Source organism: Dermacentor andersoni, chromosome 5, assembly GCF_023375885.2.
Source record: "Dermacentor andersoni chromosome 5, qqDerAnde1_hic_scaffold, whole genome shotgun sequence".
NCBI classification, from domain to species: domain Eukaryota; kingdom Metazoa; phylum Arthropoda; class Arachnida; order Ixodida; family Ixodidae; genus Dermacentor; species Dermacentor andersoni.
The window spans coordinates 3,657,773-3,684,294 of NC_092818.1; the positions used below are offsets into that span (position 1 = coordinate 3,657,773).

The following is a 26,522-nucleotide window of genomic DNA, read 5'->3' on the forward strand; positions in this document are numbered from 1 at the left end:
GGGATTACGCTGCTCGCAATAAATACTTTTCTGAAACTGACACGCGTCGCATAACACTTGGGGCGCGATATATCGCTGCGCGCTCTCGCTACAACGTTAGAAAAGGGTTGCATCGCCTTGATTTGGACAGGCAGTCTCCTGGGGATTACGCTGCTCGCAATAAAGACTTTTCTGAAACTTACACGCGTCGCATTACACTTGGGGCACGCTATATCGCTGCGCGCTCTCGCTACAACGTTAGAAAAGGGTTGCATCGCCTTGATTTGGACAGGCAGTTTCCTGGGGATTACGCTGCTCGCAATAAATACTTTTCTGAAACTGACACGCGTCGCATAACACTTGGGGCGCGATATATCGCTGCGCGCTCTCGCTACAACGTTAGAAAAGGGTTGCATCGCCTTGATTTGGACAGGCAGTCTCCTGGGGATTACGCTGCTCGCAATAAATACTTTTCTGAAACTGACACGCGTCGCATAACACTTGGGGCGCGATATATCGCTGCGCGCTCTCGCTACAACGTTAGAAAAGGGTTGCATCGCCTTGATTTGGACAGGCAGTCTCCTGGGGATTACGCTGCTCGCAATAAAGACTTTTCTGAAACTTACACGCGTCGCATTACACTTGGGGCACGCTATATCGCTGCGCGCTCTCGCTACAACGTTAGAAAAGGGTTGCATCGCCTTGATTTGGACAGGCAGTCTCCTGGGGATTACGCTGCTCGCAATAAAGACTTTTCTGAAACTGACACGCGTCGCATAACACTTGGGGCGCGATATATCGCTGCGCGCTCTCGCTACAACGTTAGAAAAGGGTTGCATCGCCTTTCCTTGCACTAGTCTCCTGACAATTACGCTGCTCGCAATAAAGACTTTTCTGAAACTGACACGCGTCGCATTACACTTGGGGCGCGATATATCGCTGCGCGCTCTCGCTACAACGTTAGAAAATGGTTGCATCGCCTTTGTTTGCACAAGAATAGTCTCCTGACGATTACGCTGCTCGCAATAAAGACTTTTCTGAAACTGACACGCATCGCAAAACACTGGGGGCGCGATATATCGCTGCGCGCTCTCACTACAACGTTAGAAAAGGGTTGCATCGCCTTTCCTTGCACTAGTCTCCTGACAATTACGCTGCTCGCAATAAAGACTTTTCTGAAACTGACACGCGTCGCATAACACTTGGGGCGCGATATATCGCTGCGCGCTCTCGCTACAACGTTAGAAAAGGGTTGCATCGCCTTGATTTGCACAGGCAGTCTCCTGACGATTACGCTGCTCGCAATAAAGACTTTTCTGAAACTGACACGCGTCGCATAACACTTGGGGCGCGATACATCGCTGCGCGCTCTTGCTACAACGTTAGAAAAGGGTTGCATCGCCTTTCCTTGCACTAGTCTCCTGACAATTACGCTGCTCGCAATAAAGACTTTTCTGAAACTGACACGCGTCGCATAACTCTTGGTGCACGATATATCGCTGCGCGCTCTCGCTACAAGGTTAGAAAAGGGTTGCATCACATTTCTTTGCACAAGTATAGTCTCCTGACGATTACGCTGCTCGCAATAAAGACTTTTCTGAAACTGACACGCGTCGCATAACACTTGGGGCGCGATATATCGCTGCGCGCTCTCGCTACAACGTTAGAAAAGGGTTGCATCGCTTTGATTTGCACAGGCAGTCTCCTGACGATTACGCTGCTCGCAATAAAGACTTTTCTGAAACTGACACGCGTGGCATAACACTTGGGGCGCGATATATCGCTGCGCGTCCTCGCTACAACGTTAGACAGGGTTGCATCGTCTTTCTTTGCACCAGTAACACGAGAGTTAGCGTGGACGCGGGGGAGGGAGACTCGGATAAAACAACACCAAATAAGGAGATATCGAAAGCAGCCGCTGCATTAACGAGAGTGAGGAGGGCTCGAGTTCAGTGGTCATGGGTCAGATGGTCATAATCACGACTTAGGCAGCTCCAAACAATACCATATAAGGAACGCCAATTGAACCCGGGTCACGTGGATCGAAATCCACACCACGTGACATGCGCCCTGTTCATGTAGCGGCTGCATTCTATATCCTTATTTGGTAGCGCTTCATGCGAGCCCTCCTCACTCTCGTTAACTCCTAGGTTAACTCCTCGCTCCAGGGTTCAATTGGCGTTACCTTATATGGTATTGTTTTGCGCTGCCCACCTCGTGATCATGACCATGTGACCCATGACCACTGAACTTGAGCCCTCCTCACTCTCGTTAACGTAGCAGGTGCCTTCGATATCTCCTTATTTCGTAACGTTTCATCCGAGTCACCCTCCCCCGCATCCATGTAGGGGCTTATAAATACCGCAACAATTTCGTCTCCTCATTTGATTTCGCCATGACGACGCCACGGATGGACCCAAGTGTGTTGGAGATTTCGGACATCCTCAGGGACCCTGCCGCGGAAGAGGCCTTTCTTCGTGGAGTCGGGCTGGTGCCGACGCCGACAGTTCGACCTCAGAGGACCGGAACCCGTCAAGGCCGTCCACCGACGTCTGACTTCTGGGGCGTCTGCAAGGATCTAGGGTTCAATCCCAGCGAGCCGGGATGCGAGGGAGAAGTCGTCACATACCATCGCCGGTGCAGAAAAGGTACCAGACCTAGCTTCAAATGCAACCGCTGCTGGAAGCAGGTTTCACAGCTCCGCGGTTCCAATGCAGCCAAGGCAGGGCTCATTTTTTGCTCGTACCGACGTACTGGGACGCCCCAACGTGAAACTCTCACGAAGGGAAATAATCTGGTTGACGTACGCCTTGGCTAATGGGCTCTCCTCCAGGAGCACTAAAAAGCTGGTGCAGAATGTATTTAAAATGAGCAATAGCCCCCGCACGGACTGGAGAAATTATGCTAGGGAGGTGGCGCTGGCCGAGCTTTTAGAACAGCCGCCGACGGGAGATGTAGGCCAGGTTGTTCAGATCGACGAGTGCCTAATGAGAGGCAGACGCAAATCGAACCGAGGTCGCCTCCTCGCTGGAGACAACGTCCCTCCCAGGCGCCGTAACAACTGCGGCGGTGTAGCGGACCGGGGTCCATAGATTTTCGGAATACTCTGCGTTCAGAGAAAAGAGCTGAGCCTCTTCAAAGTTGACAAGAGGGACGCCGCTACCCTCGGCCCCCTAATCACCAAAAATGTCCTCCCAAGCACCACAGTTCACAGCGACGAATGGGCTGCGTATCAATGTATACCCACTCTTGCGGACGCCAATGGAGCGCCATTTAACCTGGACTGGCACACCGTAAATCACAGCGTAAACTTTGTGGACCCACAGGGGCAAACACGTGCGCAACGCATAGAGAGCGAGTGTCAGAAGGCCAAGCGCCGACTCGTTCAAAACGGTAACAAAACCTCGCCGGCTCTGCTGCGCTCGCACCTTGCCTGGGCCTGGTGGATGTCGGTGAACGGGCGACCAGGGATCACAGACTGCTTCCTTCGGCTGATAGAGGCAATCGCCCGCCGCTACCCCTTCTAAGACAACCTCGTGCGCAGCTACTTGGATGGCCTTGCCATCCTCCTTCAACAAATCCTCCTTCGTCTGAATGTTTTTCTCTTCACAAACGGCTCTTTTCAGAGCCACTCCAATGGTGCATCGGCAGGGCTGATCTCAACCTCACGCTGCTCCGGCCGTGACCCTCTCCAACCGAGAAATACCTCGAGCTGCAATACTTGCATACACTGCAGCATTCAACCGGATTCAAGAATATTTAAAAACATTACGCAGCTATGACGACTGAAAGTTCTGAAAGCGTATGGGCTGCAGCCCTTACGTGGTGACAGACAAGAAGCAGAAAAATGCAGGTAAAAATAACTTGCAGGTATACGTAGAGACAGATCCGCGCCGGCGCGCGGCGCACTTGCGGCGGAAACCGCGCGCGTAGCCAGAAAAAAAAGCCCCGGTGGTATTGCGTCGCGTATCAGAAAAATTCTTTACGCAGATAAAGACACAGCAAACACTTAATTTGCCCCGTTGCAGCGATCGCGCGCAGCGAATTAAAGCGCCCCAAGTGTTATGCGACGCGTCTCCGTTTCCGAACAGTGTATTGGGATCAGCGTAATCGTCAGGAGGCTATAAAGAAAGGCGATGCAACCCTTTTCTAACGTTGTAGCGAGAGCGCGCAGCGATATATCGCGCCCCAAGTGTTATGCGACGCGTGTCAGTTTCAGAAAAGTCTTTATTGCGAGCAGCGTAATCCCCAGGAGACTGCCTGTGCAAATCAAGGCGATGCAACCCTTTTCTAACGTTGTAGCGAGAGCGCGCAGCGATATATCGCGCACCAAGAGTTATGCGACGCGTGTCCGTTTCCGAACAGTGTATTGCGAGCAGCGTAATCGTCAGGAGACTATACTTGTGCAAAGAAAGGCGATGCAACCCTTTTCTAACGTTGTAGCGAGAGCGCGCAGCGATATTTCGAGCCCCAAGTGTTATGCGACGCGTGTCAGTTTCAGAAAAGTGTTTATTGCGAACAGCGTAATCGTCAGGAGACTATACTTGTGCAAAGATAGGCGATGCAACCCTTTTCTAACGTTGTAGCGAGAGCGCGCAGCGATATATCGCGCCCGAAGTGTTATGCGACGCGTTTCAGTTTCAGATCCAGCGAAAGCCTCGTTCCGCGCGGACCAGCCACAGCGTGTGCAGCGAAAGAAAGCGCTTCGTACCGTCGGAGAACAGGGCCCACAACAAGCAAGCGATTCGAAAGCGCAGGGGTTATGCAGCAGCTTTCCGGTATTGTCGGGAGCTGGGAGCCTGCGCGCGTGTGATCTGGTAACTCTGTGCGCTTCGAAAACGGCGTCGTTGCATTCGCTACATTTGACCGTGTTTTTTCCCGTCAAATTTGGCAGGCAGTCTGGCAACACTGATCCGCAATGCTGGCAACATGTTTAAACCACACCAGTCAGAACTCTGCCCGGACCGCCTCCGTTCGATTTTGGAACGCGTACAAGATCGCACCCTAGTATGCATTATTAACAGCTTTCACACGTTTTCTTTGTTTTCCTATTCTAGTGTTGGCGCATGCTGATTGTGGACACGTGTACGGCAAAATGGCCAGTGGGAGTAAGTTTAGGTGATGTTATTCTTTGCCATGCCTTCCGCGGAAATTATAGCATCCGATTAATGTCTGCATTGTTGAAACTGTTAGTCCAATAGAGATTCCACTGGGTGTTCTTGGACAAGTGTGTACGTTTGACACAGCTATCTTGAACATATGGCTGCACTGCCCAGAATGACTGTATACCGGCGCGCGCAGGAAGACCTTAACTTAATATTATCTGCTGAAGTAGCAGATTCGTGCCTAACTGAAGCCCCGAGTGTCTATTCCATTACAGACGGTGTGGTAAGGCCCGCTGCCGAGTCGTTTCAGCATTCATTTTCTGAGAGTAGTGGTGGGCCTAGTTGTGGTATTCTTACTCCACTTGAACTTCCGGAGGCAGATGTGAGCACCGACGAAGTTTGTGCATGTCTTGACAGCCCTCCGAGAGATGGTGGGCTTTGTAATTCAACTGTTGAACAAATGCGCTCCCTAGGTGATAATGCATTGTCCCAAGGAGACCAGCCAAACACAGTTTCCTTCAAAGAAAAGCTGCAGGCCTGGTGCATAGAGAGAGATGTGCCCCATGTTACCATCACACATTTATTGCAGGTTATGCGCTCACATGCTTGCTTTTCTGGCCTCCCAAAATCTGCCAGAGCTCTCTTGTCAACGCCAAGGTTAGCGTATGGTGTTAAACCAATGGGTTCAGGCCAGTATTGTCATTTTGGTTTAACCGAGGGCCTTCAGGAGGCATTGAAAGATGTTCTGCCTGTGCCTAACCCACTCATACTCCATGTGAATGTAGATGGACTACCTTTGACAAAAAGTACACGAGACCAGTTCTGGCCTATTCTCTGCAGAGCAGCAAATTGTGAAAGCAGTAAGCCATTTCCAATTGGCATTTATTATGGCCAGACTAAGGCTTTGCAGCCTAACACCTTCCTACAGCAGATTGTGTTTGACTTGAAAATAGTCCTGCATCATGGTGTTACTGTTGGAAGCCAACTGATCCGTGTAGAACTTGGTGCAATAATCTGTGATGCACCTGCTAAGGCTTATATTCTGGGCATTAAGGGTCACAGTGTATACTTCAGCTGTCCGAAATGCACTACCGAAGGGAATCATAAGCATGGTCGTATGTGCTTCCCTGAACTCGATGCCCCATTGCGAACAGATGCAAGCTTTCGTAATGTAGATCAGGAAGATCGCCACATTATGGACACAATCCTCAAGGATCTTCCCATTGACTTGATTAGGCAGGTTCCACTTGACTATATGCACCTGACTTGCTTAGGTGTTGTTCGTAAGCTTCTGCTGCTCTGGATTAAAGGAGAAAAGACTTATAGAATAGGAAAACAATTAAGAGAGTCTGTGTCAGGAGCAAGTACTAAAATACGGCACTATGTGCCATCAGAGATGTCTCGAAAGCCGAGACACTTGTCAGACATTGACAGGTGGAAGGCTTCAGAGTTCCGGCTTCTTATGCTGTACACTGGCCCCGTGGTCCTGAAGTCAAGGATACCTGATAATCTGGCAGACAATTTTATGGTGTTGCACGTCGCCATGAGCATTCTGTGTAGCCCGCTGTCATGCACTCGGAACTTGGAGTATGCAGAGAGGTTGCCTGTGCATTTTGTTAAAGTGTTCATTGAAATATACGGAGAGCATGCTGTTTCACTCAATGTCCACTGTTTGGTTCACTTCGCAAACGACCAAACGACGTTTTAGTTCATGGACCTCTGCATGGTTACAGTGCATTCCCCTTCGAAAATTACATGCCTAGGCTAAAGAAGTATGTCAGAAAGCCTGAAAAGCCTCTTCAGCAACTTTACAATCGAATTATGGAAGAGCGGGCATTGGCTAGCATGTCCAACAGACCAGAAAGTTGTATTGCTCTTGATTCAGGCTCTGTATGCTTCACAGAAAAGGAAAAACTGCTGATGAGGCATGATAATGGACCACTTCCACTAGGTTGTGTAGGACCTCAGTACAAAGGTTTCCTATTTTCTCAAGACGCCACCATAAAAGTGAACAAGAGGGACTGCACGTGCATGCTAAATGATGATAGCATTGTCAAAGTTGAAAACTTTGCAGTCTGTGCTGTGGGCCACATGCCTGTGCTTGTTGGGAGGAAGTACCAGAAATTGGAAGACCTTTATACTTATCCATGCAAATCCTCTCTCATTAACATATTTTTGGCTTCTAATCTTTCAGACATCCACTTTTGGCCTGTTTCAGATATCGCACTGAAATGTGTGACTTCCTCTTGGCAGAAAGCATGCAGTATTTCCAATGTGACACCTGCAGTGATTTCTTACACTTCTATTTTGCTATTGTTCTGTTTCTGTTTACCAGTTAAATGTTTGCTTTTATTTCTTGCCATTTAAATAAATTCATTCGCTTTGCTTGTACTAATGTGAGAAATGTATTTTTGATCTCCTAATTATGTCAAAATCGGAATCAATTGTATGTTCACAACTTTGTATAGGCTCGACTTGTAAAACAGGCCGATATATTCAGTTGTGTATGTTCGTTGTCTTTCCTTTGATGTCTTTGAGCTGTGGGAGGATACTGTACTTCACTTTTTCCTTTAAGTTGACAGGTTTGCTGTTGTAGAGTTCCCCGAGGAGGACTGCAGCTTGGCAGTTGTTCACGGTTCGTGGTTGAATCCAAAAATAAATAGGACATATTGGCCTACTTTGAAAAATTCATCGCAGCGGCGTAGAGCCACTGTTGAGGGTGCTGCACCATCTCCTAGCTGGACACAAGCCAACTGTGTGGTGAAATCCTGGGCTGGTAAGGTCGCACTATTGCTTGTGAGATTTCCTATTGGAAAGGTTTCCTTTTTCAGACACTTACGAAAAGGCATGTGAAAAGCAGAATTCCTGCAATATCATTCGGACATGAGCTGTGAAGAGGAACTGGGACGCGGCAAAAGAAAAAAACGAAGTGCCTTGGCTTCTGATTACAGCAGTGAGCAAGACACGCCTGACGACTCGGGTGATGACTCAAACTATGAACCTCCTAGGCCGCCAACACCACCTGAACTGGTAACAAACATTGGTATGAAAGAAGTTTTCTTAATTTGTTTGTGTGCAAGTGCGCGCACATGAAATACGAATATTCACACTTCCCCAAAGCTGCCTCAAGGCAGAGATTGAGTTATGAGTTCAGAAACCTTAAGCATATCAACTGTCTGTTCTTTTTGGGCAGTTACATTGTGCTGTAAACTGGGAGTCTACCATCTTAACCAAAACTTAGCATAGTATAAGCACTTACAAGCACACGTCCCAGCACAAAGCTGTGTGTGTGGATAGGTTAAAAGCATTGTATTGAAATGATAATTTCAGGTGGCTATGACCCAGCTGCTGCCCACGCGTCATTCAAGATGCCTGGACGACACCGAAAGAAACGCTCTGCAGGTATTGTACATCTTTTTCACTTCAACTTAAAAATGTAAAAAAAGACTGACATGGCAAAGTATGCCAAATAGATCTTGATTTAAGTTTCTAATGTGCTGCCAATATGAAGCATTATTGTTGCATGAAAGTAACCATGAGTTCCCCTATGTTAATGCAAAATACCAAATCCTTTGTCTTCACTGTAAGCACGATATTGCTCTTGATAAAGCAAGAAGCTAAAACTTGTGTATATGTTTCCTAATGCAACATCACAAAGTAAATGTGACTCATTCGCCACAAGGATGCACGCAACAGCTCAGTCGTGATATGTTGGTGCTGCTCACCACTTTTTTTTGTTGTTGTGTGTTGAGCATATGCATAGGTGCAGCCTTTCTTTCCGTTATTTCAGGTGCATCTGCGAGTCCTATAGGAAGTCCTATAGCATATGGAAAATGAGCCAAGAGAAAGGCTTCGAGGTTGTCGAAGTAAACAGGGAAGTGAGAAGTTGTGGTGGTTTTAAACGAGATGGGATCCACTTCAATTACAGGCTAGCACGAGAAGTGGGCTGGCGACTTGGGGGTCGCGCTGTTGCTTTTTTAGGGGGCCCGCGGGCGCTCAGGAGGTCAGAGTAGGTAGTAATAAAGAAGGTCCTCTAGGGGAACATCAGAAGAGCATCGCCGTCGATAACAGAAAAAGGAGGAAAGCAAGAACAAGAGCTCGCCATGCAATAGGCTACATAAACATGCAGGGCGGCAGAAGAAAGGAAAAGTGGGCAGAGATTGAGGAGCAGTTACATAGAGAACAAATAGGGGTGTATGCGGTTACAGAAACGCACCTTAGGGACTCAGAAGAGCCGCCAGTTATTGAGAATTATGTATGGGAAGGGTGCAACAGAACTAAGTCGGAAAGAAAGGGAGGGGGAGTCGGAATGCTCATCCATCAGGGAGCCAAATGGAAAAGAGTAAATTCACAATGTCAAGAGCATCTTTGGTTATCAGGTACAATGAGTGGGAAAGAAACTTGGCTGGGAGTCACGTATTTGTGGACCGGAAAAAATTCCACAGAGAAGAATAAAGAGTTAGTGGAATGCATAAGCGCTGATATTAAGGGTTTCGGGAATGGTGCTGAGATTGTCCTATTAGGTGACATGAATGCCCACATACAGGATTTAGATGGCTATACCGACAATAACGGGAAGTCAATGCTAGACCTTTGCGAGCAACATAACCTCGTGATCGTGAATACAGGGCCTAAGTGTGAAGGACAGATCACGTGGGAAGTGGGAAACCGGCAATCGACCATTGATTACTGTCTGATGACAGAAGGAATTCATGATAAGTTGAGAGAAATGGTCATCGATGAGGAAGGGTTTAGCAGCATAGGGAGTGACCATAAACGCATCATTTTGAAAATGGGATATGTAGTTGGGAAAGAGAGCAAGGAAAGCACAATGGCCAGTACAAATTTGAACGCTGAACAAATAGCAAATATAGTCACTAGAGTTGAGGAAGAACTTGGCAAGTGGCCAAGTAAGGGGTGGGAATATGGTGAGCTTCTAAGTGTAGTAACGACAGAAATACGGAAAGAGAAACAACATGTTCGTTGGAAAGGAAAAAAAAAACCGAAAAGCTGGTGGAACAAGGAGATACGAGAAGCGATCGCCGAACGACAGAAAGCATCTCGAGAGCACAGGCAGGCAAAGAAGGCGCAGTTGCCACAGGATGAAGTAACCAGTAAATGGGAAATATACCGGGCGAAAAAGTCTGTGGTTCAAATACTTGTGCAAGGAAAATTAAAAGGTGAAAGTGAACGTTGGTTGTCAGAAATACGTGAGAAAAAGAAGGCCGCACCTATAATATTTTGGAACCACATAAAATTATTAGGCAGGAAGTCAACAACAATACAACAACATATCCTAGACGAAGATGAAAACAGACTGGAAGGAGAAGCGGCAATAAATTACATCCGAAAAGCAACAGCCGAATCTTTCCAAGGCAATGACGAGGTTGTACTTGATGAAAAAAAGAGCGTGAAAGAGACCCAAGTGGTAAAGGAGCTGGTGCTGACAAATTTAAACTGGAAGAAAGCGGAAGAGAAAATTCCTAAGCGCGCAGCCACAGGGCTAGACGAGGTTCCCGTTAGGCTGATAAATGAACTAGGACCAAAAAGTAAGGAAGCTCTGGTGAAAGCAGTGGAAAAAACTTTAAAAGATAGACGAATACCAGACAGTTGGCGACAAAGTAGAATGAATTTAATTTATAAAGGTAAAGGGGAGAAAGACAGAATTCACTCGTATAGACCGTTGACCATTACATTGGTAATATACAGGCTAGCAATGCAGGCAATCAGATTAAAGCTTCAAGCATGGGCAGAAAATAATGGCATTTTGGGAGAGCTTCAGAATGGCTTTAGAATAGGTAGGCGTTTGGATGATAACTTGTTTGTTCTTACTCAGTGTATTGAAATATCAAAAGCAGAAAGCAGACCGTTGTATGTGGCCTTTTTGGACATTACAGGAGCCTACGACAACGTAGACCGCAACATTTTGTGGGATATTCTGGAAGGGGAAGGCTTAGGTAACGATTGTCTACAGCTTTTGAGAGAGATTTACCTAGAAAATACTGTTTGCGTTGAATGGGAAGGGATGAGGAGCGCGGAGAAAGTTCATATCAACAAGGGACTGAGGCAGGGGTGCCCTTTATCCCCGCTGCTGTTTATGATGTACATGGTGAGGATGGAGAGAGCGCTAGAAGGAAGTAATATCGGGTTTAATCTCTCATACAAACAGGCAGGTACACTAATAGAGCAGCAACTCCCAGGTTTATTTTATGCGGATGACATTGTGTTGCTCGCAAACAAGCAAATTGATTTGCAACGTCTGGCTAATATCTGTGGACAGGAAGGCAACAATTTAGGTTTGAAATTTAGTGTTAAATCAGGTGTTATTGTATTCAATTAAAACAGTGAACAGACAGTGGAGATACAGGGCAAAGAAATACCTCGGGTAACAGAATATAAATACCTTGGTATATGGATAAACGAAGACAACGGATATATGGAAACACAGGAAAAAACCATAACAGTCAAGGGGAAGAGAAATGCAGCCATAATGAAGCACAGAGCGCTATGGGGATACAATAGGTACGAGGTCCTCCGAGGTATGTGGAAAGGGGTAATGGTTCCAGGACTTACTTTTGGGAAATGCGGTTGTTCGCTTTAAATCAGGGGTACAATCAGGACTCGACGGGAACCAAAGGTCAGTGGGTCGCCTCGCATTGGGCGCTCACGGGAAGACTACAAATGAAGCTGTGCAAGGGGATATGGGCTGGACTAGTTTTGAAGTGAGGGAAGCTCGCAGTAAAATTGAGTATGAAGAACGGCTGAGGAATATGGAGGAAAGTGAATGGGCTGGGAGAGTGTTCAGGTTTCTGCACAGGCAAAACATTGATTCACAGTGGAGGAAAAGAACTAGGAAGCTTACCAGCAAGTATGCGGCCTTAGGGGTGGGCAACACAGGAACAAAGAAGGTCAAGCGGAAAGTCAGAGAGGCTGAATTAATCTCATGGGTGGCGGCAATGGAAAAGAAACCTGCCATGAGTAACTACTTAAGAGGAAAAAACGAAATTAGGAAAGAAACCATTTATGATAACTCAAAGGGAAGCTCATTACTTTTCGAAGCGAGATCGGGATGCCTTAGAACACGCACCTATAAAGCGATATATAAGAAGGAAGAAGAAGCATGTGCTTGCTGCGGTAAAGCTAGGGAAACGACGGAGCATATTTTATTAGCATGTGAAGACGTGTACCCAGCGGTCGATTTAGGCACCACTGGCCTCCTTGAAGCCCTTGGGTTCAGCGGGAGCAGTGGGAAAGCAAACAGGTCCGCAATAGACATCAGTAAGAGGCGATTGGAGGATTGGTGGAAGAAAAGTAGTGAAACGACAAAAGACGGAGACGTACAAAAGCACAGTTCGCAATAGGGGATCAGAAAATTTGGACGTGGTAGTTCATAGTGTTTTTTTTTTCTTCATTGGTTAACCTAGGTAGGATATTAGGCAGCATAGTAGCAAGAGCTTGGTGGCGCAAGCCACCGCCCCGTTCCAAAGGGAACGCTCATAACATCCATCCATCCATCCACATCGAGTACAAAACTGCGCGTGCGTCTACTTGTCGTACAAAAATCCCTCACGTGACGTGATCCTAGGTGCCTAGGGACAGCATCGTTTAGGGATTTTTGAGAAGGCGCGATGCTGGCGCCGAGCGACGCCGTGGCGTGTTCGTCCTCGGCGTGATCGTTGTCTGGACCGCGCGTTGTTCAACACATGTTCAACATTGCAAATGTGATTATGCTTACGTTGCTTGTGTGTTGGTTGTAGGTTCTGTGTTACTTGGCTGAAAGCCGTGAGTAGTGGCGGTGCGGCAGTGCGGCTTTGGCCTCGGTGAGCTCTGGCAGTACAGAATCTGCGTTGTGTGACCCGTGCTTTCTTGAGAACCCGGCGGTGGTGACAATTGAAATATCGAACTGGCCTAGCGCCTCGGCAGCGAAGTTCTGCGAACCGCGATGTGGCGTCGCCGTGTCCGACTTTGCTTAACGGACATCGAGGGATGTGCTGCTCGCTGCAAGTCATGGAAATGCAACTGCGTCGACCGCCCACCGTTCAGCGCTGAATGTGTGATTGGTGTGCTGTGCTTAAAACGAGTGGTGCAGCGGGGGTGGCGGAGGAGTAGAGTGGCTTAGGGGCTTCGTTTGCGCGTTCACAGACATGTGCTCCCGTCTTGGTCTCATTAGCGGCTGTCGCGGGATTGTGGTGTGCTAGCTCCTTGCCTAGTGTGAAGTTTACGACGCAAACACACAGCATGTTCACGTTTTCCCGCGCTATATGTCATTTGCATGACGGCCCATTTGAAAACGAGACACATGTCTGTGCTCTTTGCGTTTGTGTGTTGTAAATTACTTTCTGTTGTGGAAGTTCTGGGAGTCTTATTACGCAAGGAGTGCGAATGTAAACATAAACACGTGTGTCTGAAATTTTGAATTACCCATGATACCCTTTACGACTGTTAAGTGGGCTACACGGCCTGTGTGAATCAGCTATCGTACGTTGCGACGCTCTTCCGTGCGGTAGGCGGATGCATGGTGTGCGTTTATTTCTGTACTGTTGTAAAAACCGTTTGTTTATTCACTCAATACAAATGTGCGGCTTCTTCGCCGCAGTACATCTTAGTTACGCGGTGAAGCATACTAAAAGTGGGAGGGGGCCGCTATCAGCCAGCATAGTATGTCCACTTAGGCGACCTGAGAGGCGGCGGGTGCGCGAGTGTATAATTAAAGAACTTTTGTTATGTCCAGTGACAGTGGCCCCTTTTCACTTTTAGTATGCTTCACCGCAGTACATTGCTTTGGCTTCACCGCGAAATATTAGTGTATTGCGAGAAAGATAATCGTAAAAAGCCTGACTATGCAATGTTTCTTTTGTAGCTTGCTACACCACAATACAGGGGTGTAAATAAGCATCGTGCAGTAAAGCATACTAAGAGTGGAAAGGGCACATAGGTTTACACTGTGCTTATTATTTTCAATTGTGACATAATTTACAAATGCATCTGTACTCGTGGTAAGCTTCATTGACAATTCTTCGTACATTATAAATTCATATTGCAGGGAAGCTTACTAAAGCACATTCGCCATTATGGTACGTGTTATTCACCTTCAATGCAGGAGCACAATGCGGATTCTTGCCCCTGCTTTTGGCTGGACTGCACATGCTCTTTGAGAATTGATTCATTGTTCATAAGTGCACTGGTACTTTACTCTAAACTGGAGGACTCAAGTTGATATGAAAGCACAATTTTTATTATTGGGACAAGATGTTGCCGAGATGGTTGCAGCACAGCTTTTTTTTTCTTCCAGGCACCTTTTCTACTTGAAGCTTCCATTGCAGTGTTTCGAGCCTCTTTGAACCAGCACATAGTGTATATAAATATTGGACACTGATTATGAACATAACCTAAGTTCATGCCTATCTATAGTAAAAAGATGTAGCACGACCAGACAAAATAAAAGAAGGGGGTGGGCTGCAGCAATACTAAGTGTTAAATGGCGCTTTATCCTTTCCCTTGAGTTTTCTGTTTATGTGCTTTCTATGGATCCTCCGCAGTAACCACACATGTGCCGAACTTGAGCTTGTTGGTTTCAAGTCTCATAGTTGTTACTAACAGAACAGTGTGATAAACGAACAAGGGCTTGGAGGCATCCGTTCACCTTGCTTGCCTCATGGTGCTGCTTCATAAGCACCGTGAGCATCCAGGCCAACTAGGAGGGGAGGTTTGTTGCAATCGCTTCTGAACTGTATTGCCACCAAACCAACAGTGCTCTCAATGACAGCTTTTGGACAGTAGAATGCTTGCACCCAGCGAAGTCCTAAGAAGGAAGCATTCAAGATGTGCAAAGTAGGCTTTTGAAGCTGGCAGCATTACTGAAGGGGCTTTGCCCATGTGCCCTCTTTATGGATACACAAAGATGATTTCCTCTTTAAGAGGGATTGTTTCAGAGGTCGTTACATGGCAACAGTGCTGGGTGTTTAGTAGCTTGTCTTTGCCCACTGTTAATAATCTATTCCTTCTCCAGCGCCCCTGTGGAAGTGCCTACTTTTCGGACACAATGTGCTCTCCATGCATGCATGCATTTTTAGCTTGTAAAGATGTCTATTACCCCTTGCCTCAAGCTGGTCCTTGCTGATGTCACCCAAGAAGGCATTGGGGAGTATGGGAATGTACACTTACAAAACACTGTTGATACCAGTGAAACCAAATTAATGGAGCTGCTGATCTTTTTTTGTCCACTCCATCCTTGTTAGTTACAATGAGCAATGTCCGAACAGAAGGCATATGTAGTTGGTCATGCATAGCCTGCACGCTAAGACTTGTTGGCATGTTGTGACCTTAGCACAGTGTTTATATGTAAAAACCTTCTGATGTGTTGATGACTTCCTTCTCTTTATCATACTTTGCCTGATGGAGCCAGCAAGTGGGTCAACCAGATGTTCAACAGGCTTCCCACTAGTTTTCCCAGAGTCTCCTTTACCAGGGTGCTGCTCATAGATATCTGTTTTCTTGACCTTGCACTGCACTTCAACCATGGCCACACCTGCTAAACCTATAGCATGCGATCAAAAAAGTGTTATACATCATGTTGCTCCAAACTCATGACATGTGCTACAAGGCCTTGAGGAACACCCTCATTTATTTACGCCCTCATCATACTGTACGAAGCTTCGCATGATAAGTGCGACAATTAACATCTGCTGGTTTTTCAGTGTTATTCCTGTCCAGCTTGATGAAAGCTATCCCGAGTGTTTCAAAAGCAAACGACCGCTGCTGGACAAGAATTGCTTAAAACAAGTGTCGCTATAACCACATATGTCACACGAAATGAAGAAGGCCAATGAGTATACAGGCGGTTTACTTTATATCCAACAAGCTTGGTTCTCCCTTTGCTAGTGAGTAAACTCAATTTGCCCCGAATACATGGCCTGTGACAAACTATGTGCCAGACGCTGTGTCCCCTGCAAAGCTGAAGATGTGTACGAGTACCTGACACCCTGCAGCGGCTTCTACACTGGGCAAACGGGCTACTATAAGAACAACTGCCCTTACTAATATGCAAAGAACATGAAAACGGGCAGAAATTTGGCTATTCATTGGACCCAACTGCAGGTGCAAGCCACTCTTCCACCAGATGTGTGTTGTTCACAGAAACTGGAGCTATACAAATGCAGATAAAAACAATGATGTTTGAAAGTAGTAGAGTTGAACTATATTCTGCACAAGCAGTGCTACCTGCTGTGCTGGTACCTTATAGCCACAATTCATGGCTGCACTATTCTTGAATTATTAGGTTCTATTATATTTATGGTGGCCATATATTGCAAATACTTATCATCCACATTGTGTGCAATATGGTTAAATGTCAATTATGAGCCATTCTTAATCTGAAATGCAACAAAAGAGCAAATATAGGAAACAAATTGCAATTCAAAGAGACAAAAGACAACCAGTGCACAGGTTAAGTGACAGACTTCCTTTTATTGAAGAAGAAACGCGACATGTGTCATGCCACCACCAGTGGGTAGCAATCTTTCAAGCTTTGGTGCGACGCTGTAAAACGGCCTTGGACACAAGAAACCGACATCATATTGTACAGAATGAAAGTGCAAGACTCCATCTAAGAACAGTCTATGGCACCACAAACTTGACATGGTGTAAAAATGTTGACATGCCCTACCCATAAAGGAAAAGCAACAAACACAGTAAACACGCCTTAAAATGCAATGTGAAGAGTCTGAAACCAAGAAAAAACAACCCGAAAAAGGTTTCGCTAAGTCTTTCAACGATTAAAATTGTCAAACTGTCTCATCACTTCTTACCTTGGGAAAGGGCCCTATGCTGAACTGGATCAAAGACTACATTACTAACCACACTCAATTTGTAGAAGTTAACCAGCAATATTCCATGAAATCTAGCGCAAGATCCGGAGTTCCACGAGGAAGTGTTCTGGCTCCAGTTTTATTTTTCATATACATTAATGATCTGCCTTCTAATATTCCAGTAAATGTTAGACTTTTTGCTGACGATTGTGTTCTGTATCAGGTAATCAATTCTCATAATGACCATGTGGCCTTGAACGACGCTTTGTCACTTGTGTACAAACGGTGTAACGAATGGCAAATGACTCTAAATATTAAAAAATCAGCAATTTTATCAATTACTAGAAAAAAGCTCGCATCAGAATTTAACTACATTATAAATAACGCCACACTTAACAAAGTGAAGGAGTACAAGTACCTTGGCTTAACATTAACACACAATTTCAGATGGGAGCGCCATGTTAACGTTACCTCGACCGCACAAAAAAAGTTGTTTTTCCTGAACAGACGTCTTAGACTAGCACCCCCAAACACAAAACTACTAGCATATAACACATTTGTCAGATCTGTATTAGAGTATGCTAACGTTGTTTGGTTTCCTTTCACCAAAGAACTCATTAACAAACTAGAAGCAATTCAAAGGAAGGCACTAAGATATTTACAACAAACATAGGTTAACAGACTCACCCACAGAATTGCTAAAACAGGCCGGTATACTGACCTTACAAAAACGAGTCAAGCTTGCACGATTAAAATTTATGTATCAACTTATTCATAATGAATTGAAAATAGACAGTTCCATATACTTATCTTTAGCACAAACACGACTCACCCGACATAAACATTCACTATCATTAAACGAACACCCATTTCATACGAAAGGCATAAGCATTCGTTTTTCCCTTTAATGACACGTGAATGGAATAAGCTGGACCCTAGTATCAGAGACAGCCCATTGTTAACTACTTTCTTTGACATTAGCCGAAAATGAATTGCGTGCTTCACAATTATGATGTACCTGTGTCACCATCTATTTTTGTGCCATTTTATTTCATTAGATTGTGTACATAATCACAATTTCTTTAACGACACCTTAAACGTATCTTATGGATTACTACCTCTTGTGTATACCTCATCTTTATAACTTGTATTATTTGCCATTACTGAGTACTATTGTTTATTTATGCAAATTGTTTACTTTTTTCCTGTTGTAGTTATTGCTTACCACCATTGATATTTGACAGACTACCTCATTACCCCTTGTTACTCTTAAATTTAATGCTATGTATTATTGTATAATTTATGCCTGCCATTTTGTTCACCTTTGTAAAATTGTATAACGTTACTTTTCTGCCTACTACATTGTCTGCCTCTGCTAACTGCATGTCTAATATGTCTAATCTTATTATTGCGCTAATTATTATTGTTACACTGCAAGATAACTATCCTGTTATGATCCCTGGTGGGATCGACAGTATGAATAAATAAATAAATAGTGATCCTGCACAGCTGAAAAGGAAGGAAAGTCCAATAGCAGGGCTGCAGAAAATGTCACCGAATAAATATACTTTGCTTACCAACGATACCTATGGTTTAGTTGTGCTCTGTGTATAAACTAATTGTGTACAAACTTTTCTTGTTTAGAATGGTTTAGCAGATAGGAAAAAATGACCATAAGAGCACCAAGTGTATGCATAGTCTACACACGAAACGCCACTGCTTTCTTATATATTTTTTCTCTACTACTATTCGTGAGTATTTAAGTGCCGTAATAGCACTGCTAACATCCTGCTGCAAAACACAAAATTGGGCAAGTTGTGGCATAAAGAAAATTGCAGCTTCATAATGTGAAACAATCATGCAGTAGCTGGTGAAATATGCGCAGGAAGCTTACTTCATGCAGTGTTTCTTGAAGTGAACACTTGCCAATGCAAGTCGCTAATCTCCTTAAAAAAGTCAAATAAGTAAGATTCGTATTTATTTGTGGGAGTTGTGCCTCCCAGTGATGAAGTGGAAGGACTCGGCTTATCTTCCTCCTCTTTCATATCCGGACTTGGCCACTGGTCTACACCAAAATAACCCTTTAGCTTCTTACAGCTGAATTCGTTTTGGTTTTCTCAAATCTATATTTGGGCTACCAATTGCTAGGTCTCACGCTTAATCAAAGAATGAATAAATGAAATGAATCAATTCTCAAAGAGCATGTGCAGTCCAGCCAAAAGCAGGGGCAAGAATCTGCATTGTGCTCCTGCATTGAGGGTGATTAACACGTACCATAATGGCAAATGTGCTTTAGTAAGCTTCCCTGCAATATGAATTTGTAATGTACAAAGAATTGTCAATGAAGCTTACCGCAAGCATAGATGCACTTGCAAATTATGTCACAATTGAAAATAATGAGCACAGTGTAAACCTATTTTCCCTTTCCACTCTTAGTATGCTTTACTGCACAATGCTTATTTATACCCCTGTATTGCGGTGTAGCAAGCTGCAAAAGAAACGTTGCATAATTAGGCTTTTTACGATTATCTTTCTCGCAATACACCAATATTTCGCGGTGAAGCATACTAAAAGTGAAAAGGGGCCACAATCACTACATAATAAGAGTTCTTTAATTATACACTCGCGCACCCGCCGCCTCTCAGGTCGCCTAAGTGGACATACTATGCTGGCTGATAGGGCCCCCTCCCACTTTAGTATGCTTCACCGCGTAACTAAAATGTACTGCGGCGAAGAAGCCGTACATTTGTATTGAGTGAATAAACAAATAGTTTTTACAACAGTACAGAAATAAACGCGCACCATGCATCCGTCTACCGCACGGAAGAGCGTCGCAACATACGGTAGCTGATTCGTAACACTGAGCTTAGTGTCACACATTACTTCCCCCCCCCCCTGCTCTGGCTTGGATTGGCGAAGCTCGCTACGTGCTTGCGCGCGCTTTTCCGAGCGGAGATTGCTGTGCGCCTGGTTTCTGCACTAGGCTCTTATACAGTTGCTTTTTCGAGCGCAGATCTGTGTGCGTCTGGTTTTTGCACTAGGCTTTTATACGATCGCTTGTCGCTGCTTTCCATTCGGCGCGGCTTGGTGCAGGCGCACAGACTTGGTGTGCGCCTGCTTTTTGCACTGGTCTTTGAACACATCGCTCGCTGCTCGCACTTATATATAAGTACGAAGTGAGCAAAGTGAGCGTCGCTTAGCACGGAAGTCATGTACCTTCACACTGGGTAGCGCCGAGCGATCGCTTCTAACAAACGCAGAAATGAGTCTTTGCAGCGCGTGTGGCCATTGACTCCCACCCCACAGCCATGTGAGGTGCGACTCCAGGAGCGGTGCAGTTACTCTGCAGCCGGCGGAGAGGAGGTGGCGCTTCACTTTCTGCCAATACCTTTCTATTTTTTTTGCGTGTGAACGCCCGTGATAGCTCGTGAGGTTTTGCGGGACGAGCTGCTGGCGCGACCCCCACTCGGTGGCCCCCCCACGAAACACAGAACCTCTTAAAAACTTCTTGAAACGGCTATAAACGGCTATAGACGTCTTGGTCTATGATAAGACTGAATATAGAATTTCTTCTAAACATAACCTCAGCACTTCGAATATGCTAGTATATATTCTATCTGCGGCAAAACCCACTACTGGTGTCACTAGTCTGTTTTGGTAAACACATTCAGGATGTCTAACTCAAGAACTTATCTAGATCTTTTTTTCTAAAAGTGCATAAAATGCCAAACGACGTGTTAAAAGTGCGGTTACCGTCGGCCGTCGGCGTTAGCGAATAAAAGATGCCACAGACAAATCGAACTCGTTGGAAGCAACTTAAGTTAATTGGCTTTAATGTTACATAATTTCACAACAGAACTTCAACAATCAAGGACGTGCTATTGTTTTCCATACGGGGCGCGCACGCGACGCCTGGAAACCATTCTATGCTCGCGTAGCAGGTATTGACAGCAGCAGGAGCGAAACGCCGGTGTTGCACAGCGGTGTCACAGAGCCACCGCGCTGCGATCACTTCGGCGGCACAATCCAAATTTTCCAGACAGCTCATTCTGTGCTGGAAACACTGGGATGCAGGAAGTTTTCAAAAACGGCCGCTGCCACCCGTTATGTCTCGGTCGTGGGTTCGTTATCCAGTTGTGCGTCATACTAAGCCGTTCTGTACATTTATACTGGATATTAACTGGAGTCATTTAGCTGTGCTGATGCTGTTTGCCGTGTGTTTTGCATCAGTGCTTCGTGACATCGGCTGTATTGCGTGTTTTCGCCGACGGCTTACTACCACAATGGCGGGGATCTGCGTTCGCCGCCTTCGCGTCTCAGTGCGTCTTTGTACGTCGCACGTTCGGATAACACCTTTTCCGGTATAAGTGAAATACAGTGCACTTCGTTTTTCGTCAACAATGTGAATTTATTTAGGTGTTACCCGCCGACAATTCTTTATATATGGGCTCTTCTGCTCTGCGAGTTTTCGTCATCTTTTAAGGGTTCTGCTTGTGTTCAGCCGTTCAGCACTACCGCGCTCCACGACTTCCGCAACACCAGTCAGAACTTTGCCCTGCTTGTTAGCCTGTGGTTAACGTAGTACGAACCAACCGAAAGGAGTGCATTCGAAGACGACGCGCTGGCTGTAATGCTGAACCAGACTGAACTCGCCCTATTCTGTGTCCTTTTGTTCTTACGTGTGTGCACGTCTGTGTCAGTGACTATGCAGTTTGTAGCGTTCCCACTTTATAGCAAAACAAAAAATATAACTGCAATGTTTACTTCATCTATACAATTCCAAATTAAATCGTCTGCTGATGTACAAATTTCACTTGTGTTTTGTTCTAAATAAGCAGCAAAACCTTTAACCTAGTAGGTGCTTCATCTGGGAGTGAAATCACGACAGCTTGGCAATTATTAATGGATGTCTGTGACTGGGTCACCTTATTTGTAATTGCAAATCTGCCTTTCAACTGACTTGATGCTATCTTATTTTGTTCCTTTCACTCTATAGAAGGCTGGACATCCTTCTTGTACCTTGGTGCTAGCTGGATGACGGGACCTCATCATGATCAGTGTAAGCCAATGTACTGTACCCTCTCTGGCGCTCCCAGTGCTTTCTATATGGGTTAAGGCCAGGGAGCGCTTCGTGGTAAAATAGCTAGTTGGTGTCTCACAAACGGGCATTTCTTTTTGCACTGGTCTATTATAAGCTGCCACTACTATAACCAATTTCTCAGTGCCAGTGTACATACACAGTTCTACTAATAAGTAGTTTCCTGTGGGGCTGCGCCTCTGCCGGTCCCCCTTTCACTCAAGAGGAAATGATGAAACTAATTAAGGCCCAGGATCAGACCTCTCAAATCCTGGCAGTCCAGAGGGCTCGCGAGAGGGCTGTCAGGTTTCACCTGATGGTCCCCGAGTGGGCCTAGCCAGCTGACGTGGAGCTTGCTTACGTCTATAGTGGAACGAATAAAGTTGTTTCTCTCTCTCTCTCTCCCTAAGCCCTACAAAATTTACCTGTAGGTAGTCATTGCTATGTAAGAACTCAAAAATTAACTCTGTTGTGTCAAACAAGTATTCCATACCATGAGTAAAAATTTGCTGCAACAGTGTACATTACACCTTGCTTCACTAATGCACAAATGTATTCAAGCCAGTATTTGATTAGTTTGGTATTCTAAATGTTTTCTGTGTGATTTAGTTTCTTTACAGGAATTTACTGTACAGCATGAGCAAGCAGTCTAACATTTATGTGTGCTGTAAAAGGTGTGCTTTGCCGCTAGAATTGATAAAACATGGGCCGAGGCTTCTATACAAGGACCAACTTCAATTTTGCTCTACCACCGTCAGCGCTTGGCTGGCGCTTGCAAAATGAATCGCATCAAGTAGCTTGTGCCAGACTGTTTTTTAACCTTGTTGTGAGGAGATCACAAAGTGATGTGTGGAGGCGCCTGCGTCTGAGATATAAACTGCGCTGCAACATATGTGCGTGTAGAACAGGCATGATGCTGAGGGTTCCAGCAGTTTGCAGAGGGGCTTTTAAAATTTTGTCATAACTGCAATTTCACCTGTGCTGTTTTTTATCGCCTATTTCAATAATATCATTGGAGGTGTTATCAGAATTTAGCAATCTATTTGCCCTGGCTCATTAGCCTGCCACATTTGCCTTTTGACTAGGTGGGCAATTATTCAGCATGGACCATTACTTGAATACACCTTTTTGTGTGCAGTGGCTTCTCAGTTGCAAGTCAACATAGATGCTCAGAATTACCTGAGGCTATAGATGCACTGATGAATTTGCCACCTATACGAATCACTTTGCACTTTCTCACGCAAACAGCATGTTAACACTTCCAAGTCAGTGAGCAATGTTATCGTTTGATCACATCATGAGATACTTTCAATTTTGAATGACGCATCATCCAAGGTGTTGCGTCATTTGTGTGAGGTATTGCCCTAAGCCAATTAGGGTCACATGAAAATTTATGAACAAAAGTGATTGATCTAGCTAGGAGTGTTGCTTTGGAACACTACTGTATCACCAGTCCTCCTTTGCATGCTACCTGCTTACTCTGTACTGTGTCATGTTCAAGTTTGAAAGAAAGGCAACAGCTAGGCAGCGCAAAATGCCAAACTTGCTTTTAGTTCAACAATATAAAACGCTATTTAACTTTTTAAGTAAGTTAGTACATCATTTACCTGCAGAGTGAATTATTGTTTTAAACTGATTATATTTTGCAGGAAGCTTCTCAGACTTGTTTGACAGGTTGATAAGTGGCTTTTTAGCCACAAAATGCCATACAATAATTTAAAGGCTGACTTTGACTCTGCTATGCAACTTAATGACTATATTCCAGGAACAAGGTCTCTGAGTTGTGGCGCTGGCTAACACTCCCTAGGTTTTACTAGGACACATAAATACCCAAGAAAGTGGATGGAAAAACGACACCACTGCAGCTCAATTGGTAGAGCATAGCACGCGAAATGCGAAGGTTGTGGGTTCGGTTCCCACCTGCGGCAAGGTGTTGGTTCATCCACTTTAATTTCCATTAATTTATCGTTTCTTTATTTAATTTATTAAGCACAAGTAATTTCCCCAATGTTGTCCTTGGTGTCAGTATTTGTTGGCTTCTTATGATATGAAATATACTAGTCATTTTAAACATCATCGCATACATACCTTAAGATACCCGTAATTTAATAGAAAGGAGGGCTTAAATTTATTTTTAGTGTGAGCCAAACTTCTTACTTAGCACATATTGCTAATTGAAGTTCCGATTTCAACATTCCCATTTCCGCCCTTGCCATTTTTTTCATGTTCTGTGCAGGTATTGCTTGCCTATGTCTACAAGAACCGTCACGCGTGGCCTGTGAGAGCAAGCTTTTGTGGGCAGCCAGTGCTATCCTACGAAGGCTGGCCTACTCTGGCAGCGGCGGCAATCATCTTCAAGATTTATCCATGATCACCTCTGCTGCTATTTGTCACTCTTGTTACACTTTCTGCATCTTTTCTAATTAGGTAATAAAGTATGAGTATGTGACATGGTGTGAAGTTGATGTCTTGCTGCATTTTGGCTTGCAATCACCTTTTATGCATGAAAAGCTCATTGTACTGTTTATGAAAAAAATAACAGCATATTATAAATTTATCTTTCAGTTCTGGTAACATGCAACATACAAGGAATTCACTAATGGATGGTATGCCGAAGAACTGGCCATTATTTCTGCGTGATGCTGTGCAAGCATGTGGCGTTACCTTACAAGAGGCACCCAGAAAGTACGTTACAATTTACTTTTAAATGAAGCATGGGCATCAGAAAAAAATATATTGCTAGTTAGAGTGGTTCGCAGAGTGTTTTTCCAGATGTGTACTATCCTTTATTTCTTAAGTCATTGCAGCACAGTGTTCTGTTTCGTATACTGGTGTAAGGCTATTGTGCCCCCTGTAGCTGAAACCAGGATGTAATTTTTGCCTCAACTGCAGCATCACTGACAAAATTTTTCTTTGCTAGAAACTATTTCAATTTTGTGGAGACCCAGCAGGGCGAAGTTTTGTCAATAATGACTTGTTTCACGGAGAGATGTTCTTGTTTAGGTCAATGAGGGAACATTGGAATTATATCGGCATACAATACAGATCTTGTTTTATTTGCAAAATAATTCTGACAGGCGGCATTCAACTGACTGCTCTAATTAAAGAGCACTGATTGACCAATGAGGCTGTACTACACTATTCCCGTGGTTTACATCTGGAAAAACTACTGCATCACTCTATCCGAGAATATAAACTTTTTTTTTCTGATGTCCATGCCTCGTTTAAAATAAATTGTAACTGTGGGTAAACGTCGGTTACTGTAACAGCTGCTGCAAAAATTTGAGGGAATGTCTAATAAAAGTATTCAGTTGTTCTTGTCAAGCTGTCCATAGGCTACCCAAGCACCGCGAGCGGCGCCACTGCTCCTGACAGGTAACGCCATCTGTGGCAGAAAAATTGAAACTGGGAATATCCACTGCGCATTTCTGCTGCGCCGCGCTGCAGCCGCTCGCTTTTTGTGCACGTGCAGGGCCCTCCCCTCGCAGTACACGTGCGGCGCGTCACAATCTATCGCCTTCAGTGCGACTTCTGAAAGATTGGCAAGCTGGACAGCTATTTCAGGAAAGCCAACTTGTTAAAACGAGAAAAGCTCGTCAGTCACGTATACTCTGTGGAGCAGACAATCAACGGCAACGATGCACAGCTCAGTGCGAAATGTATTTCACAAGTGAGCGACATCGTGTACGACGTGTACCTCGAGATGAGAGTCATTCTGTCATATGTTAAAAATACTGATTGTCTATACACACTGCGAAATGAAGCCGCGTACTCTCAATGTTCTTCCTTGTCGAATATGAAGCATATATTTTAGTTGTTTAGATAGGGCAGCCTTACAGTTGTTGTCGTCTACTGTCGGAGACGGACGTTTGCGGCGTGCGAAAAAAAAAAAATCATTTTACGGCCATGGCATCCCACTGAAAAGCCTGCGAAAATACACTTTTGCTTCGCCCGTTGGAGCATCACCCACTGACTTGGCGGCGAGGCAGCTGAAATTTAAGCACTGGGAAGCCGGTTGAACTGATCACCTCGTTGATTTCGGCGGTCGCGTCATGCCTGCACTCGAGTTTTGTGAAAGTATCGGCTTTACAGGCGCATAAAACCTACTGCGCGAAGGCGGTTCATTGTGAGTGGTGCAGAATTAAAGGCGTGATATGGTATCGTGCGCGTGATGCGCTCGCGTAATTAGCGCGCTAGTGAACGTACACTCGAAACAGTGTGCTATAGTGTTTATATTAGTAAACGCAAGCATATTGCCTTTATTTTCGCTTTATAGGGCAACTGGAGTATTGTGGCAGAGCTGCAAACTTGGAGTTAGCTTTGGAAATGCGCACCATGCCATGTTGCTGAATATTTGTCGAGGCAAGTTTGGAAGGCAGCTGCCTTTGAAAAGTAGTGGCAAATGGCTTCACTGTCTCGCCCTTATTTTTTTTTCTTACATAGCTGCAGTGGTCGTGCCATGAAAAGCGAAATTCTTGCGTTCGAGAAGGCAGATGCACCTACAAAGCTGGCATTACGGCTCAGTGCAAGCACACAGATGCGGTGTGCATTTAC

General features: G+C 45.1%; 1 pseudogene; it reads left to right on the top strand.

Annotated features, from left to right (window-relative positions):
- Positions 1-5,544: 5,544 nt before the first annotated feature.
- Positions 5,545-7,374, top strand: LOC140218423 (uncharacterized; annotated as a pseudogene).
- Positions 7,375-26,522: the final 19,148 nt, after the last annotated feature.